This window comes from Coturnix japonica, chromosome 25 (assembly GCF_054131305.1).
Source record: "Coturnix japonica strain WE chromosome 25, WE-NBRP24, whole genome shotgun sequence".
Lineage (NCBI taxonomy): Eukaryota > Metazoa > Chordata > Aves > Galliformes > Phasianidae > Coturnix > Coturnix japonica.
In genome coordinates, this window is record NC_140687.1 from 6910963 (window position 1) to 6929607 (window position 18645).

Sequence of the window (18645 nt, forward strand, 5' to 3'; positions counted from 1 at the left end):
CAGACATCTGCCAGAGGATTTAATCCATTTGCCACCAGGTGTTCCTCTCATGGATCTGTGGAGGTGGTGCTCCAGCAGGCTTGCTGTGTTTGTGTGTTTGGGGCTGCATTCACAGTGTTCTTCCATGAACCAGGTGCTTTTCTGCACCTCCTGCTGGATGGTTGGATGGCCATACCATATTCTAACAGTATTTCTGCAGCTCTTTCCTGGGTAGCCGTCCCCTTTAGGCGTGCTTGCTGTCAGTTGAAAGATCCCCAGTTGGCACAGACTGTCCTTGTTGTATATTCTCAGCTTTCTTCACCACTCAGACCTCCAATAAAACTCCCTTTTCCCATTCCTGCAGCAAAGGTAGACAATAAGCAGTCATTCACAGAAGAGTTTGGGATGCACTTAATGTCTCTTGTTGTCAGTTTGTTTCCCTTCTTGCCATCCTACAGACTTTCCCCATTGGTCACAGGTGGATCGAAACACAGTATACACTCCTAAGGGAGAAACAGGCTTATATTTGTTGATATAATAGGGATATGCTGTAGTGATTTAGTAGTGACAAACAGGATCGGAGGTGGCTGGATACACTTGGTTATTTACTGCATAGAGGGTAGGGATACACACACACCTACAGGTGGCACTCCCATCGAGTCACAAGGCTCAGAGTAGTTCCCATTTCTTTCTCGTGTCTTTAGACCACAGAGGTAAGGTGCTAGTGATTGCAGAATCAAACTCTATAATCCAGAGATGGGTTATAAAGCAGGTATGTTTATTCCAGTGTTGTGCAGTGCTAGGTGCAAGGGGGATAGCTTCAATCAAACTTGCACACCGATTTGTAAAATCGTGACATAGATATAGGTACATCTAATACATAGTCAATGAGTTCTCGAAATTCTGATACATATTCAATAGTTCTTTAGCATGCAGACCCCCCTCTTGTTATCGCCCATCTTATCAGGGAGATGCAACTCCTCTTCTGATATTTAAACTTCTAATCCTCTCCTCCCCAGGTGTCTCAGGGAGATCTCACTTCTTATCTGCATCCTTCCTGCTCTCCCAGAGCCATTGTCTCCATTCCTTGTTATTCTAACTAGATCATTCCTTTTCCCACCTACAAACTACATATAACTATTTCCCTCTAGCCCCCCTTTGTTCTAAATTCCACCAGAGCCTCTGTTTCTTGCATCGCTGTTCACTAGGATGTGGCTGGATCCTCTCCTAGTCCCAAGCGTGCTCAAGGGTTTGTGTGGAAGGAATCATACCTGCACAGTCCCTCTAAGGCTGAACCTTAGAGAACACAAGAAAGCTCCAAAGTAACCACAGGTGTCTTGCAGAAAGTCTGTTTTGAGAAGGAGTCTTGACGTCAAGTTGCAAGGGATCTCTGTGCAGGTGTGAGCTGCAGAGACAGCCCTGCTTGAGGGCGGTCCTGCAGTGTAGCCTGCTGCTGTGCAGCAGAGCTGGAGGGGCACTTGGGCTGCTCCCTGATTTGGGGTAAGATGGCTGCCTCCTTGCCTTGCTTTCTCTTTAGTCCCCAGCTCAGTCTCGGCTGTTGAACTAAGTGTCAGCTACCAGTTGTTTCAGCCTCCCAGTTTGAGACAGCTTTGTGACGGTTCATCTCTTTGAGCCAGACTGTTTCCTGTGCTGCAGCTCATTGTCTTCCTCTGCAAGGCCAGGCAGCGCCCTGCAGAAGGGCTGAACTGGGACTGGGACTGCTGCATTCTCTCACAGCTCCCCTGCCATTTCTCTTCTCCCTGCAGGCTCCAGTTCAACTTCTGCCTTCCAGCCGTGATCATCCCAGCCTGCAGGAGAGTAGCAAATCGCTGCAACAAATCTAGCTGAGGTAGGGGTTGGGGAAGCAGGCAGGAGAGGCCAAATGGCCAGGGATGTGAATGCAGGGGAAGAGGGAGATGCCCTCACGCAGCATGTGTGTGCTGGGGACAGAGAAGCAGCTGGGATGGGAGGTTCTGTTCTGTGCGAGCTGTTTGTCTGGGCCTTGGCTGTTCCCAGCAAGGTGCTTCTTTGCTTGCAGGAGCCCATGAGCTTTGAGGAGGTGGCCGTGTATTTCAGCAGGGAGGAGTGGGCGCTGCTGGACCCTGCGCAGCGAGCGCTCTCCCGGGACGTGATGCTGGAGACGTACCAGTGCGTGGCCTCGCTGGGTGAGAGCTTGTCTGCCTTTCCTCCTCGTTAGGGCACCTTTGGCTGTGCAGAATGAGCCTCTGCAAGCTGGGCCTTGAATAATGGCCATGCAGCTACATATTGACTAACACCACAGTGCCTGCAAGAAAGGAGATACTGAGAAGCATGAGTTTCAGAAGGGATTAGTATGCACGGCACTGTGATCAAAGCCGCAGAGTCAGTGCTAGCAAGCAGGCATCAGCCAGGAGGGAGAAAACCAGCCCTTGTGTTGTTTTTTGCATGGTGCTACGAGCTCCAACTCACAGATGACTCCCTGGTTACGGCTTTGGAATTGAGGATTTTCCATGCAATTGCCGTCAACATTTTGATGCCTTGACCTCTGGTAGATTGTAAGAAAATAAATAAGCTGTTGTAAAGTTAATTTGAATGAAAAAATATCCCTTCATGATGTTCAGAGACGTCAAAGCATTCTTTGCTCCAAGGGAAGCTGTAGGCGTGGTGTCATTCAGGCCCAAATGGTGGTTTCTCCTTGGGGAGGGAGACAGAGTGAGCTGTTGAACAGGCACTGTGCCAGAATGAGGGAAATGCTCTCTTGTTCCCTGTTTCTCTCCCTGAAGCTCCATTTCCAGGACCCAAGCCCGTGGTGATCTCCCTGCTTGAAAGTGGGGAAGACCCCTGGATCCCAGATGTGCCCCCAACACACAACACTACAGATGTGCGTAGCCCTGAGGCCATGCCAGGAGACCTCATCCCAGGTGAGATGGTGGAGGGAAGGGGAATGTTGGGGCTGTAAGAGCCTTCTCTGCCTTTGTTTTATTTTGGGCACCGTGTGCTATTGCTGCATTTTCTCTGTCATCCGGCAGCTGGTGGGATCAAAAATGCAAAGGAGGTTCTGCAGAGAAGTTGTGTAGCAGATAGACAGTGGGGTCACATGTTTGCGGAAGAAATCAGAAGGGATGCCCATGAAGGCCTGCAGCAAGGTCCGGGTGAGCACATCAAGAAGCCCCTGGGAAAGCGTCTGGGAATGACATTGAGGAAGCCAGTGGACTTCACCATTGGTCCAAAGCAGCCTGAGGAAACCAGGAGCAAGGATGCGCGCCAGATGAAAAAGCAGAATCCGTGCACTGAGTGTGAGAAAAGCTTTAAAACAGATTCCAGCATCACTAACCACCAGTGCATGGACTCAGCAAGGAGGCATTACGAGTTCTGTGATTCTGCAGAGAGCATGAAAAGGAGAGTCCACCCCACTGGCCATCAGTGCATGTACACAGGAGAGAGAGCCTTCGAGTGCTCTGATTGTGGAAAGAATTTCACGGACACTGGGAACCTCACTTCCCACCAGTGTATCCACAGAAGAGAGAGAATGTACAAGTGTGCTGAGTGTGGGAAGAACTTCAAAGATAGTTATAAACTCAAAAGGCACCAACTTGTCCATATAGAAGAGCGACCATATAAGTGCACAGAGTGTGGGATGAACTTCAAAGATAGTTGTAAACTCAAAAGGCACCAACTTGTCCACACAGGAGAGAGACCATATAAGTGCACTGAGTGTGGGAAGAGCTTCAAAAGCAGTTCCAGACTCACTTGCCACCATCGCGTCCACACAGGAGAGAGACCATATAAGTGCACTGAGTGTGGGAAGAGCTTCAAAAGGAGTTTCGACCTCACCGACCACCATCGCATCCACACAGGAGAGAGACCATATAAGTGCACTGAGTGTGGGAAGAGCTTCATCAAGAAGTCTGTTTTGAAGTGTCACCAGCGCATCCATACAGGTGAGAAACCCTATACATGTCCTGAGTGTGGGAAAAGCTTCACAAGGAGCTCTGAATTGAAGCAGCACCAGAATGTCCACTCGGGAGACAAAGCCTTTAAATGTCCTGAGTGTGGGAAAAGTTTCAGATGGAGTTTTGTATTAAAGCGCCACCAGCGCATCCACACAGGAGAGAAACCCTCTAAGTGTTCGGAGTGTGGGAAGAGCTTTAAAAGATGTTCTAAGCTGATGCTGCATCAGAGCATGCACATTGAAAAGAGACCCTTAAAGTGACCTGAGTGTGGTAAGAGCTTCAAAGGGAGTTCAGAATTCAAGATGCCTCAGAGCATCCACACAGGAGAGTTTCACGGTGTTATCTAGATGAATCTATGTCCATGACAGGGGGCTAGCAGGCCTTTGGGCTCCCCGCCCCCCAAAAATGGGAAGGGAAAAGGTGTAGGGAAATGGGAACTGGCTGAGGGAAACAAACAGAGCAGCAGCAACGATCTAAGGAGGAAGACTTACCTTACTAACTATGATGTCGGGATGCAAGATTACACAATATAATACAGTCTAATTGAAACTGAGGTCCTCTGGGATGTGTAGTTCTTCTTCTCTGTGCTCCACGTGATGTTATGATGTGGAATACCCATAGTGAAGAAATTACCAAACCTTGACATTCCACCCCTTTATCTACATTGCTACATCATGCTTGAAAGACATACATATATACAAATAAACAAAAATTAAAATGCATTATACACACAGGTCTATATACAAATATACCCAAAGAATTACTGACTGCACTCCCCCAACATCAAATTTCCTTGTGGTACACATTGAACATCCCCATCTTTCTTCATCACCCACCAAGTGCACCCAGGTCCCTGGGCAAAAACAGTTCTACATGGACAGGTTTGCACTTTCCAGAGGCTGGAAGGACCCAAACAGCTTTTCCCAACACGTTCTTTACATGTACTACAGGGATCTTATCTCTCTCTACAGTATGCAGGGGGCTGGATTGGCTGGGATCATCACAATTAACAATTAAATCCTCTAGTATTGACAAACCAAGTGGCTTCTGACCAATGCTTCTCCTAGTGCTTCAGTGTTCCACCATCCATTGCTTTCAGCATAGTTTTCTACAACCCATTGTATCGTTCAATTTTACCAGAAGCTGGTGCATGGTAGGGAATTTGATAAACCCACTGTATTTATAAGGGAATGTTTGAAATGTGTCCCATTATCAGACTCAGATCCTCTTGGGGTGCCATGTTGCCACAGGACTTGCTTCTCTAGACTCAGTATGGTGTTTCAGGTGGTAGTATGGGTACTGTGTATGTGTCAACCCACCCAGTGGTTGCCTTCACCATGGTAAGCACATAACACTTAGAATTGTGAGATGGTGGCAAGGTGATATAATCAACCTGCCACTCCTCCCAGTATTTAACCTTCTGCCATCGTCCTTCCTCTCAGAGAGGTTTCATCCTCCTGTCTTCTTTAATTATGGCATGATTCACAGTCACGAATAACATGCGCAATAGCATCCATAGTTAAGTCCACCCCTCAGTCTCCGGCCCACTTATATGTCACATCTCTTCCCTGATGGCCCAAGGTCTCATGGGCCCATTGAGGTAGAAATAATTCACCCTTATTCTGCCAGTCCAAGTCTATTTGAGCCACCTCAGTTCTGGCAGCTTAATAGACCTGATGGTTGTTTTGTTGTTCTTCAGTAGCCCGAATCTTGGGCAAATGCGCATCCACATGGTGCACCTTTATAACCATATTCATAGCAGCCCAACTAGGTTTTCCCCTCCGCTGCCAGTTCTTTTGCTCCCGCTGCTGTAAGCACCCCCATAAGTCATTTGCCACCATCCACGAGTCAGTATAAAGATACAACACTGGCCACCTCTCCCATTCAGCAACATCTAAGGCCAGCTGGACAGCTTTTACTGTCAGTTCAGCACTGACAGTCGAGGTGCCAGAAGGAGCTGTGTTTCAGTACCAACTACTTCGGAAGCAGCCTGAATCCCCTCATACACAGCTAAGATCTCCTTCTCAGTTGGAGTGTAGCACTCTTCGGACTCCTTGTATGCTCAACTCCAAAATCCCAGGGTTCAGCCTCAGGTCTCTCCTGAGGCTCTTTGCCACAAACTTCGAGTGGGACCTTTCTCTCCAGCAGCAGTGTAGAGGATGTTCTTTACATCCTGTCCAATCCGTACTGGCCCCAGGGCCACGGCACAGGGTACCTCTTGTTTAATCTGCTCAAAAGCCTTCTGCTGTTCAGGGCCCTATCCAAAACTAATCTTCTTCTGTGTTACCTGATAAAGGTGTAGGGCTGTAGTTTGGAACGTGCATCCTCCAAAAGCCTACTACACCCAGGAAAGACTGTGCCTCATTCTTGCTAGTTGATGTAGACATGGCAGTGAGTTTTTCGATCACATCAGTTGGGATGTGACTATGTCCATCCTGCTACTTTATACCTAGGAACTGAATTTCCTGGGCAGGCCCTTTGCTTTGCTTAATAGCTTGTAAAAGAATTTGGATTATTTGCTCTCCTTTTGTGAAAACGTCCTCTGCTGTATCGCCCCTCACAACAATGTCATTAATGTACTTCAGGTGTTCAGGAGCACCATCCTGTTCCAGTACAGTTTGGACCAACCTATGGCAAATGGTTGGGCTGTGTATCCACCCCTGGGGCAAACGGTTCCAAGTATACTGAATGCCCCTCCAGGTGAAGGCAAACTGTGGCCTACTGACGTATCTGCAAATTAACCTGACTTATCCCAGGACCTTGACTTTCCGGGGGAGAGACACAAACATGGATGCCATGATGTCTTCTCTCATTTTTTTGCTGCGTCACACTCCTTATATACCATCCTAAATCCTGTGCAGACACGTACACCCTCTACGCAAATCCCGATGCACGCGAGAGAGCCTCTACACACACCTAACTAAACCCCCCACCCACTAACTCTTAATCTGCAGGCCTTACTCAGACGTTCTAGAACACTCCATCTACTCAGAACTACTGTATGCACTCATAAATCCTTGCAAAGACAGCTTAGTACCCCAGCAGCCGACATTCTGCAGCCAAAGGAATGGAGAAGAAGGCATTAGCAATGTCAGTGGTGGCATACCATTTGGCTGCTTTTGACTCCAGCTCATACTGGAGTTCCAACATGTCCCGCACAGCAGCATTCAGTGGCGGTGTGACCTCATTCAGGCCACGGTAGTCTACCGTCAGCCTCCATTCTCCACTGGCTTTATGCACTGGCCATATGGGGCTGTTAAAAGGTGAGTGAGTTTTGCTGATCACTCCCTGATTCTCCAGCTGGCGAGTCAAATCATGAATGGGGAGCAAGGAATCCCTGTTGGTGCGATACTGCCGTCTGTGCACTGTCTTTGTAGCAATCGGTACCTGCTGATCTTTTACTCGTAGCAGCCCCACAACAGACGGGTCCTCTGACAGGCCAGGCAAAACAGACAGCTGCTTAACGTTGTCCATGTCTACAGCAGCTATTCCAAAGGCCCATCAATACCCCTTCGGATCCTTCTGAGGTAATCAATACCAAGTACACATGGAGCCACTGGGCCAGTCACAATAGGATGTTTTTGCCAGTCTTTACCAGTGAGGCTTATTTCGGCCTCCAATACAGTCAATTCTTGAGAGCCCCCAGTCACTCCAGAAATATGGATTGATTCTGTCCCTTTGTGATTCGAGGGCATTAGAGTGCACTTTGCACCGGTATCCAGCAGTGGTGGATCTGTGGTTCTGATGTGCCAGACCATTTAATCCACACAGTCCAATAAACTCTTATTATCCCTCTCCCCACCAAGACTGAGGGCAGGGCCCCTCTATTGGTTACCTGTGATGACTGGAGCAACTGTACTGGTGGTTGATCTGCTTTGTAGTTCTCTCATCCGTGCTCGTAGTACAGGAGTAGGCTGGTCGTGGCACTTCCTCATGTCTTCTACGCAGTCACATAGGTAGCGCCACATGGAAACATGCCGTTCAATCTTACTGTTGTTCCTTGCTCGAGCTGGAAAGTGTGTGAGTCTAATAGCTGAGTCTTTTGATCTTACAGGTGGGGAGTAGTGTTCATCATCTTTAATTAGTTTGATCAGCTGCTTCAGTAGACTTCCTTGATCGTTCTGATCTTCATCGAATGTTTCTGATACTTGTACGTGTTTGTCACGATTACTAGATGCAAACAGTTTTTTTTGCATTTCATCCAGTCGGTCTTCTACTCCTGAGATGTCAGAAATTGTAGCGCGCAGTGGGGGGAGCTGCTTTTTGTAGTTTTGAAGTGTCATAATCAGTTCAAAAACTCGGGATTTTCTCTGTTGGTCCTTGTACCTTCCAGATGTTGTTACCAGGGTCCGTGCGTATCTTTCTGGTGCTGTACTTGTGAGTTTCTGCCACATGCTAGGCTTGGACCTCACTCTCTCAGGATCACGGTCTTGTGGATCAGGGTCATACAACATTTCCACCATGGCCATTTTCGCTCAGGTACTGGATACCTTTTTCGATGGTATCCCACTTAATAATCTGAGACTTCAAAGCATCCTTGAAGGGTTACATTTCCCTCACGGCTGTTAAGTCGGTCCCAGAGGGTGGCAGCTCCATCCAAACATCTGCTAATCCCTCTGTCGATATCTGGGTCTCTGGCAATGCTTCCTAGTTGGCGAGTTTCGTTGCCACCTAGAGACAGGCTGTTGGCCCCATTCTCCCGGCATTGAATCAACCAGGCAAGAGACCTTCATTTTACGCCGTGTAAACTCCTTACTTGAGACCTGGATTTCAGTCAACTTCAGCGGTTGACGAACGGTAATAGAGATTTCCTCCTCATCACTCTCTTCTTCGTGCCTCTTAGTTTTTCCTTTTGCCTTTCTCAGTACCGATCCAGACCCGGCACCTGGATCTTCTGCTGCCTCCTCCTCTGCTTCTCCTTCTTTTCATTCTAGACCCAAGGACACCTGTTTCCATTTCTTGCCTTCCACAGGGGCAACTGATATTTTTACTGGTGCCTCCTGTCACTGATGAGAGTTGACTTGGGGATTTTCTTTTTTGGCTTGAACCTTCCGCATAAAACGAATTGAGAGGATTACATTCATTGATATTGATAACATGAATGTGAGTATGAATACGAGTATGAACACTAACCCAGTTTTCGAAAAACGTGTGGCAATCTGAGAAGACAGCCTGGAAACCAGATTGAAGATTGTGGTGTTTGTAAAGTTAGCTGCTGTGAAATTAGCAATCGTGAAATTAGCCACTGTAAAAGTAACTATTCCATCTGGGATGTAAGTGCCAAAATTTACATCATACCACATTGCATAGAAGTACCATGCAGGTGTCTCCATCAGTGCCCTTGATGTGCAGAATCAGATTCTATAACCAGAGATAGGTTATAAAGCTGGAATGTGTTTATTCAGCGCTGGGCACATGGGGGATCACTCCTCCTATCATGCACTCCGAAAGGCAGGAGCGTTACAAAGTTATAGAGCAAGTGTATATATATTCATCAAATTTCTGAGAAATCATTAACGTATTCATTGTTTTTCTGGGAACTCATTAACATGCTGTCCCTCCTCCTGACGCGTGTGCGGTCCATAGTGGGGGTCTTGCTCCGGTGGTCATTGGGATGAAGTCAGAAGTCTTCCTCAGGTTGCTTTGACCCAGCTCCTCTACTCCATCAGTCAAAACCAGATTCTTTGGCTACCTTTCCCTTATATATACCCAGCTGTATTGTCTTAACTGTAGACCCAGCTGTATTGTAACTATAGCAATGTCAACATGTCCCACTGGTCCTTTTCTTCTGACATTCCCCAAAGCCTATGATACTTAATCTTCATGAAAGGCCCCTGTTTATCTGATTCCTACTTTCACCCTTACTTGGTTGTATAATGCGTATATTCCATAACAAGAAATCAAAAAATTAAGAAGGGGCCAGTAAGTTCCAACAAACATGATGGCTTTGAATCCCCTATGCAGTGTTCCTAAAATAAAGAGCAGACTCATAGCTGGCAGTAGCTGGCAGGCGCTGTAAAAGTCAGAGCTAGCTAGCTGTGCTCTGGGAGAGAAAGAAATCCCATTGTTTTCTTTACAAAAGCAAGACAGCAATGCTCAGAGTTTACAGCTACCCCTGAATGTTGACAGTCCGCCTGGACTTTCAAGGTCACGTTCTCAGTGAGCAGCTACGAAAAGATACCACTCCCCTAACGAAGCTCTCTGAGAGCAAAGAGAGGTGTGCTCTAAAAGCTAAAAAGCAGCAGGTTTTGCCTGCCATCTCCACCAAAATCTGTCACTGGTTTCCTAGATTTAGCTGTGCCCGTGACAGGGGGCAGCTGCCCTGTAGGCCCTCGGCCTGAAAGGGAAGGGAAAAATGGGAATGGGAAAAGAGAACAGTGGCAGCAGTCTAAGGAGGAAAACTTATTTTACTAAATATGATATTGGAATACAAGGTAACACAATTTTATACAATAGGATTGAGGCTAATAAATCGAACAAAATAGAGAGAGTCTCCGAAATCTGAGAGGCCTACTGTGAACTCTAGGTGACATGTCTGGAATGCTTCCCACTCTCCAAGAGTCCGAGAGAGAGAGCTCCAGCCTGGGAGAGAGATTAAGTAAGTCCTCCTCCTGTGACTTATTTCTGACCGCAAAGTCCTCAGGGATACGTAGTTTTCTTCTGAGATCTGAGTATTCGGGATGTTGTTATTCCACGGAACTGGAGTATGAACTTTTTAATGATCCATACTGCACATGATGTTATGATGTGGAATATTGACAGCAACATTACAAAACCCTAAGGTGCTAGTGATTGCGGAATCCCCTCCCTTCCCTTCCCTTCCCTTCCCTTCCCTTCCCTTCCCTTCCCTTCCCTTCCCTTCCCTTCCCTTCCCTTCCCTTCCCTTCCCTTCCCTTCCCTTCCCTTCCCTTCCCTTCCCTTCCCTTCCCTTCCCTTCCCTTCCCTTCCCTTCCCTTCCCTTCCCTTCCCTTCCCTTCCCTTCCCTTCCCGTTTCTCATTTTGTCTTATTTTATTTCCTTTTCCTATCTTCTTTTCTATTTTTCCCCCTTTATCTTTTTTATTGAGCCTTCAAGTTCCCTTTTTATCCTTTACTTTTTCCTATCTATTCTACTTCTCCTTTTGCAGTATTTTTCTGAATTGCATGTCACATTGTTTCTATTTGTTCTTTTCTGATAGTTTCTCTTTTTTCTTTCACTTACTTTGACTTTTTGCATTTCTTTTCTTTCTCCCATTTTCTTATTCCTAATCGGTTTTCTTTTCCTTTTTATTTTTATTTTTATTTTTTGACAATCATTTATCATTTCATTTTTTTTTTCTTATGAGTTTTGTTTTTCTATTCTCATTAATTATCTCATTTCTCTCATCTTTTCCCCTTAATCTTCCCTTCTTCCTTTTCTTTTAGCTTCTTTTTTTTCATATATTCTTTCCTTTTTTCCTTTTTTTGTCTATTATTTTTTCAATTTTCATTTTTTCCCTGTCTTTTTTTATTACTATTTTTTTTTCTTTTCATGTAGAAATTTCCATTCTGTTTTGTTTTCTCTTTGTCTTTATTTTCTCTTTTCCTTTTCTTCCCTTCCCTTTCTTTTTTCTTGTTTTTCTTGTTGGTTTTTTTTTTCTTTTTCTTTTTCTTTTTCTTTTTCATTCCTTCTTTTCTTTTCCTTTCTTTCCACTCTTTTCAGTTTTTGGACTTTTTGCTTTTCTGTTCTTTTCACTTTTCTTTCCATTTTCCTTTTAATGTAAATAAAAGGGAAGGCGCTTTAAATACAGACATGAGTTGTGCTCTGATGGGGAACATTACATCAAATCAATAATGCACCTTTCCAGGCTTCGGAGACAAATTCCTCAGAGAAAAGCAGTTGGCTGAAGTGACACATTCCTGGCTATGGAATTGCCTGAGTGCACTGTTGTCAGAAGGGAAGGGAAAGGAAAAGAGGAGGAAGGAAAGAAAGAGGAGGAAGGAAAGAAAGAGAAGGAAAGGAAGAGAGGAGGAAGGGAAGAAAGAGAAGGAAAGGTATGAATATTGATATTTAAGGGAGAAAGTGACTTATGGCTATCCCGAAAAGGCATTGGTCAGAACTAGCAAAGAACGAAACACTCCTTTTTCTTGGGAGTTCAGAGAAACCACAGAATCACAGAATGACCTGGGTTGAAAGGGACCTCAAGGATCTTGAAGTTCCAACCCCCTTGCCTGGCAGGGCCACCAAACTTCCATGTTTACTAGATCAGGTTGCCCAGGGCCCCATCCAAGCTGGCCTTGAACACCTCCAAGGACGGGGCATCCACAACCTCCCTGGGCAGCCTGTTCCAGTACCTCACCACTTTCCTAGTAAAAGACTTCCCCTAACATCCAACATAAATCTACCCTCTTTCAACTGAAATCCATTTCCCCTTGTCCTGGTATTATCAGCCCTTTCAAAGAGTTTACTCCCCTCCTGGATATAGGTTCCCTTCAGGTACTGAAGGTCTGCAATGAGGTCACCCCGCAACCTTCTCTTCTCCAGGCTGAACAAGCCCAACTCCCTCAGCCTATCTTCATAGGGGACGTGCTCCAGTCCCCTGATCATCTTCATGGCTCTCCTCTGGACCCTTTCCAACAGCTCCATGTCTTGTACTGAGGGCTCCATACCTGGACACAGTATTCCAGATGGGGCCTCACAACAGCGGAGTAAAGAGGGAGAATCGATTCCCTATCCCTGCTGACCACCCCTCTCCTGATGGAGCCCAGGATCCCGTTTGCTTTCTGAGCTGCCAGAGCGCACTGCTGGCTCATGTTGAGTCTCTCGTCCATCAGGACCCTCAGGTCCTTCTCTGCCGAGCTGCTCTCAAGGATCACTCCTCCCAGCCTGTAAAGATGCCTGGGGTTCTTCCAGCCCAGGTGCTAAACCTTGCACTTTGCTATGTTGAACCTCATTAAGTTCACCCAGGCCCAGCTTTCAAGTCCGTCGAGGTCCCTCTGAATGGCATCCCTTCCTCCCTCCGTATCGACCGCACCACTCAGCTTGGTGTCATCAGCAAACTTGCGAGGGTGTGCTTGATTCCTTCATCGATGTCATTGACAAAGATGTTAAAGAGCAACGGTCCCAAGACAGAATCCTGGGGGACACCACTCCTTACCGGCCTCCACCCGGACATAGAGCCATTGACCACCACCCTCTGTCTGTGGCCTTTCAACCAATTTCTTATCCATCGAGTTGTCCACCCATCAAATCCACTTCCCTCCAATTTGGAGATGAGGATGTGATGGGGGACCATGTCAAAGGCCTTGCTCAGGTCCAGGTAAATGACATCGGTCACCTTCCCTTTGTCAACTGACGAATCCATTTGCCACTCTTGCCTGAGGAAAATTCCCTTCCCTATTTGTCCCATGGGACCCTGGGGCCCGTTCTAGGATTATTCTTTAAGCAAACCTTCCATTGCTGTGTTCCCTGTTCAGTGGTGCCATATAAATCCCGAGCCACAATCCGTTGGATCAGCTATTTATGCAGAGCCTCCGTTCCCCTCTGAGTTTTCCTTTATTTGCTCTGTAATATTTGTGTCACCACTCCTGCAGAACAATAGGCTGCTGTCTGTGACAAGTTGGTGTTGTGTGCTGTTGTAACTCAGACATTTGTACTTTGTGTCATCCCATGTTTTATTCAACTTACACAACTTGTTGTGTCCTCCATGTACTTTATAACTTCAACTGATGAACATTTAACCTCCCCTCTTAACAAGTGACCAGCACCGATGGACTACAGTACCTAGGGCAAGTGATGCTGTTCCAGACATATCCCTTAGTTCCTTAAAGAATAGTGAACTGGTATCATCCTCCTAACTGGGTGGCTTATAGTAGACTCCCACTTCCTTGTTCCTAAATCCTTGTTCCTAAATCCATTCCCAGAGACTCTCAACCATATTGCTGCCAACCATAAGCTCCATGCAGAGGTCACGTGGGACACAGGGCACAGTCTTCTGCTGGGTGGGTACTTGTGTTGGTTGAACCGCTGTCATGGTTTTGTAATGTTGCTGTCAATATTCCACAACATAATGTCATGTGACCACAGAGAAGACATGAGGAAGTGGAATGACCAGCCTACTCCTTTACTACGAGCATGGGTGAGAGAAGTACAAAACAGACCAACCACCAGTACAGCTGCTCCAGTCATCACAGATAACCAATAGATGGGTCCTGCCCTCAGTCATAGCGGGGAGAGGGATAACAGCGTTTATTGGACTGTGTGGATTCTGTGGCACATCCTAACCATAGAAATATAAGGCACTGGTGGATACCGGTGCACAGTGCACTCTAATGCCCTCAAGTCATGAAGGGACATAATCAGTCTGGGGAAAGTCATATTCTTACAGCAGCTTTTAGGTAAAGCTGCTACCCACAGCTCGGTTCCATTGCAAGAGTTCTGTTCAACATACAATGTCCTCTGGTGCTGTACCTGAGATTACATCTTGCTGGGACATACTCGTGGGGGTTAGGAGTAACAGGAACGCCAGGACAGCAAGGGAGGGATGTCTGACCACAAGGGTGTGCGAATGTCCCCACCGAAGGAAGCAAAGAGAGCCGGCAGAATGCGATGCTTCATTAGCGTAACAAAACACAGCCCCCATTCCTCCCTCCCTCAAACCGTTCTCCCCTACACCCCTCCCATCGCCCTCCCCCGAGGGCAGATGTGCCATGAGAACGAGCTCCGGGCGTGCTCGCTGTGGGAATTCCTGCCTTCCTGAGCCTGTGCGGAAGAGGCGAGAGCCTGTCTGGAAGCCATCCGGGCAGCACCGCGGTGGCAGGAGGTGCACCAAGGCCGTCCTGCGGCCAGCTCCGGGCTGAGGGCACTCGGCGTCCTCTGCTCTACGCGACTCCGAGGAGCCCGGCTACCTGCACCAGAGCTGGGAGCAGCCTGCTCCGCACCCAAGGTAGGTGCCCTTCGTGGCTCGTGCAGAGGAGCGCACGCTTCCTGCCCCTGCCAGCAGCACCGGGAGAGGAGCGGGGAGCGGCCCCGGACGGGGCGGAACCCGCACTGCCGTACCCCAGGCGGGACCCTGGTCCCGGCTCCAGCTCCCGCTCAGCGCAGCAGGTTTGCTGGCCCAGACGGGCTGCAACCAGGGCAGCAGTTCATGCAGCCCGGGCTGGGCTCCGAGGGGCACGGGAACGGGCTGGGAGCTGGGACAGTGAGGAAGGGAGCAGAGGAGGTCAGCGTGCTCTGCTGCCCGGTTGGATCTCTGTACCAAAGCGCAGCTGGGGCTGCAGTTCTTCCTCTGGGCCACGGGTGACACGAGACGGCCTCGCTCTGCAGCTCTGCACGCGTGGATTGATGGAAGCTTTAAACTCCCCGGTGCCTCCTTTGGAGTGTCTTAATGTGAAGCACCCAAGAGGGAATTTCCACTCCCCCTGCTTCTCCTCCCCGGCAGTTCCCAGCTTCCCTTCGGGGACCCTGCGGGCAACACGTGCTTCTAGCGACCCTTGAAATGGCGTTACCTTTTGTTTGCTGAGCGCTTGCCTGATGCCTCAGCTGGGGTTGTGCAAAGCCCTGGCAAGGCTTTTGTTCAGGCTGTCCCGGCAGCTGCAGATGCCTTGAGCACACAGCTGCGGGCCCTGAGCACGTTCAGCATCTGCAGCAGCTCCGGCACTGGGCTCTGGAACAGACGATGAGAAGCTGGCAGCCTGTGGGCTGACTGGAGCACGCGCTGAGAACACGGCCGAGCAGCAGCAGGTCAGTAAAGCACAGCCCAGGCTGCCTTCTGCAAAGGGCAGGCGCTGCTGAGAGCGTTCCCTGCTATTGAGTGCAGTCGGTGTACTGCAGTTTTATGGCCATTCATCTGTTATTGCTGGAGTGTTTCCTGGTGTGTTGTGCATTGTCTTTGGCATCACAAAGAGGGATAAGTCCACGATGCCATAATTGTTCTGTTTAGCACTGCTACTATTTGGTTAGTTCCCTTCCTGGTTCGGTTAAAATTCCCAGCACAGCATTGTCTGGTTATGGTAGTGACCATCACAGGCTGGTTTGGCTGCAGTGCTGTCAGATACTCTCTCTTCTCAGGAGTTTTTTGGATGTTTTGTTGATTTGTTTCTGTGTTTAAGTAAGCCATCCTGTTTATTTGAGAAGTGTGTAAAATCCAGTTGACTCCTCGCCATTTTGCACTTCCTTACACAAGGAATGTGAGCCCTCATCACTTTTAGGTAACATCAGCAGTAGGTGGTTTTGAGAACTACATCATTTTCCTTCACAAAGTACTTTTCCAAACCCTTTTATGAGGGCTTGGTTGATTTCAGCAAGCCCAAGGCTACTTCCACTCCTGAGAGGATGTACAGACATCTGCCAGAGGATTTAATCCATTTGCCACCAGTTGTTCCCCTCACGGATCTGTAGAGGCAGTGCTCTAGCAGGCTGCTCTGCTGGCAGCTGCCATCTGCGCTGAGGCTTGCTGTGTTTGTGTGTTGGGGGCTGCATTCACAGTGTTCATCCATGAACCGGGTGCTTTTCTGCACCTCCTGCTGGATGGTTGGATGGCCATACCATATTCTAACAGTATTTCTGCAGCTCTTTCCTGGGTAGCCGTCCCCTTTAGGCGTGCTTGCTGTCAGTCGAAAGATCCCCAGTTGGCAGAGACTGTCCTTGTTGTATATTCTCAACTTTCTTCACCACTCAGACCTCCAATAAAACTCCCTTTTCCCATTCCTGCAGCAAAGGTAGACAATAAGCAGTCATTCACAGAAGAGTTTGGGATGCACTTAATGTCTCTTGTTGTCAGTTTGTTTCCCTTCTTGCCATCCTACAGACTTTCCCCATTGGTCACAGGTGGATCGAAACACAGTATACACTCCTAAGGGAGAAACAGGCTTATATTTGTTGATATAATAGGGATATGCTGTAGTGATTTAGTAGTGACAAACAGGATCGGAGGTGGCTGGATACACTTGGTTATTTACTGCATAGAGGGTAGGGATACACACACACCTACAGGTGGCACTCCCATCGAGTCACGAGGCTCAGAGTAGTTCCCCTTTCTTTCTCATGTCTGTAGACCACAGAGGTAAGGAGCTAGTGATTGCGGAATCAAACTCTATAATCCAGAGATGGGTTATAAAGCAGGTATGTTTATTCCAGTGTTGTGCAGTGCCGGGTGCAAGGGGGATAGCTCCAACCAAACTTGCACACCGATTTGTAAAATCGTGACATAGATATAGGTACATCTAATACATAGACAATGAGTTCTCGAAATTCTGATACATATTCAATAGTTCTTTAGCATGCAGACCCCCCTCTTGTTATCGCCCATCTTATCAGGGAGATGCAACTCCTCTTCTGATATTTAAACTTCTAATCCTCTCCTCCCCAGGTGTCTCAGGGAGATCTCACTTCTTATCTGCATCCTTCCTGCTCTCCCAGAGCCACTGTCTCCATTCCTTGTTATTCTAACTAGATCATTCCTTTTCCCACCTACAAACTACATATAACTATTTCCCTCTAGCCCCCCTTTGTTCTAAATTCCACCAGAGCCTCTGCTTCTTGCATCGCTGTTCACTAGGATGTGGCTGGATCCTCTCCTAGTCCCAAGCGTGCTCAAGGGTTTGTGTGGAAGGAATCATACCTGCACAGTCCCTCTAAGGCTGAACCTTAGAGAACACAAGAAAGCTCCAAAGTAACCACAGGTGTCTTACAGAAAGTCTGTTTTGAGAAGGAGTCTTGACGTCAAGCTGCAAGGGATCTCTGTGCAGGTGTGAGCTGCAGAGACAGCCCTGCTTGAGGGCGGTCCTGCAGTGTAGCCTGCTGCTGTGCAGCAGAGCTGGAGGGGCACTTGGGCTGCTCCCTGATTTGGAGTAAGATGGCTGCCTCCTTGCCTTGCTTTCTCTTTAGTCCCCAGCTCAGTCTCAGCTGTTGAACTAAGTGTCAGCTACCAGTTGTTTCAGCCTCCCAGTTTGAGACAGCTTTGTGACGGTTCATCTCTTTGAGCCAGACTGTTTCCTGTGCTGCAGCTCATTGTCTTCCTCTGCAAGGCCAGGCAGCGCCCTGCAGAAGGGCTGAACTGGGACTGGGACTGCTGCATTCTCTCACAGCTCCCCTGCCATTTCTCTTCTCCCTGCAGGCTCCAGTTCAACTTCTGCCTTCCAGCCGTGATCATCCCAGCCTGCAGGAGAGCAGCAAATGGCTACAGCACATCTAGCAGAGGTAGGGGTTGGGGAAGCAGGCAGCAGAGGCCAAATGGCCAGGGATGTGAATGCAGGGGAAGAGGGAGATGCCCTCACGCAGCATGTGTGTGCTGGGGACAGAGAAGCGGCTGGGATGGGAGGTTCTGTCCTGTGCGAGCTGTTTGTCTGGGCCTTGGTTGTTCCCAGCAAGGTGCTTCTTTGCTTGCAGGAGCCCGTGAGCTTTGAGGAGGTGGCCGTGTATTTCAGCAGGGAGGAGTGGGCGCTGCTGGACCCTGCGCAGCGAGCGCTCTACCGGGACGTGATGCTGGAGACGTACCAGTGCGTGGCCTTACTGGGTGAGAGCTTGTCTGCCTTTCCTCTTTGTTAGGGCACCTTTGACTGTGCAGAATGAGCCTCTGCAAGCCGGGCCTCGAATAATGGCCATGCACCTTCATATTGACTCATACCACGGTGCCTGCAGGAAAGGAGATACTGAGAAGCATGAGTTTCAGAAGGGATTAGTATGCACGGCACTGTGATCAAAGCTGCAGAGTCAGTGCTGGCAAGCAGGCATCAGCCAGGAGGGAGAAAACCAGCCCTTGTGTTGTGTGTTGCATG

General features: G+C 48.2%; 1 pseudogene across 1 annotated transcript in view; it reads left to right on the forward strand.

Moving 5' to 3' along the window:
* The first annotated feature begins 2854 nt into the window (after window positions 1–2854).
* The window catches only part of LOC146756861 (uncharacterized), a 31791-nt pseudogene continuing 16000 nt past the window's right edge, over window positions 2855–18645 (forward strand). Inside the window, exons 1-4 of the transcript XR_014937153.1 lie at window positions 2855–4243; window positions 5177–5251; window positions 17427–17467; window positions 18416–18548. The product of XR_014937153.1 is annotated as an uncharacterized LOC146756861 (transcript). The remainder of the gene's footprint in view (window positions 4244–5176; window positions 5252–17426; window positions 17468–18415; window positions 18549–18645) is intronic.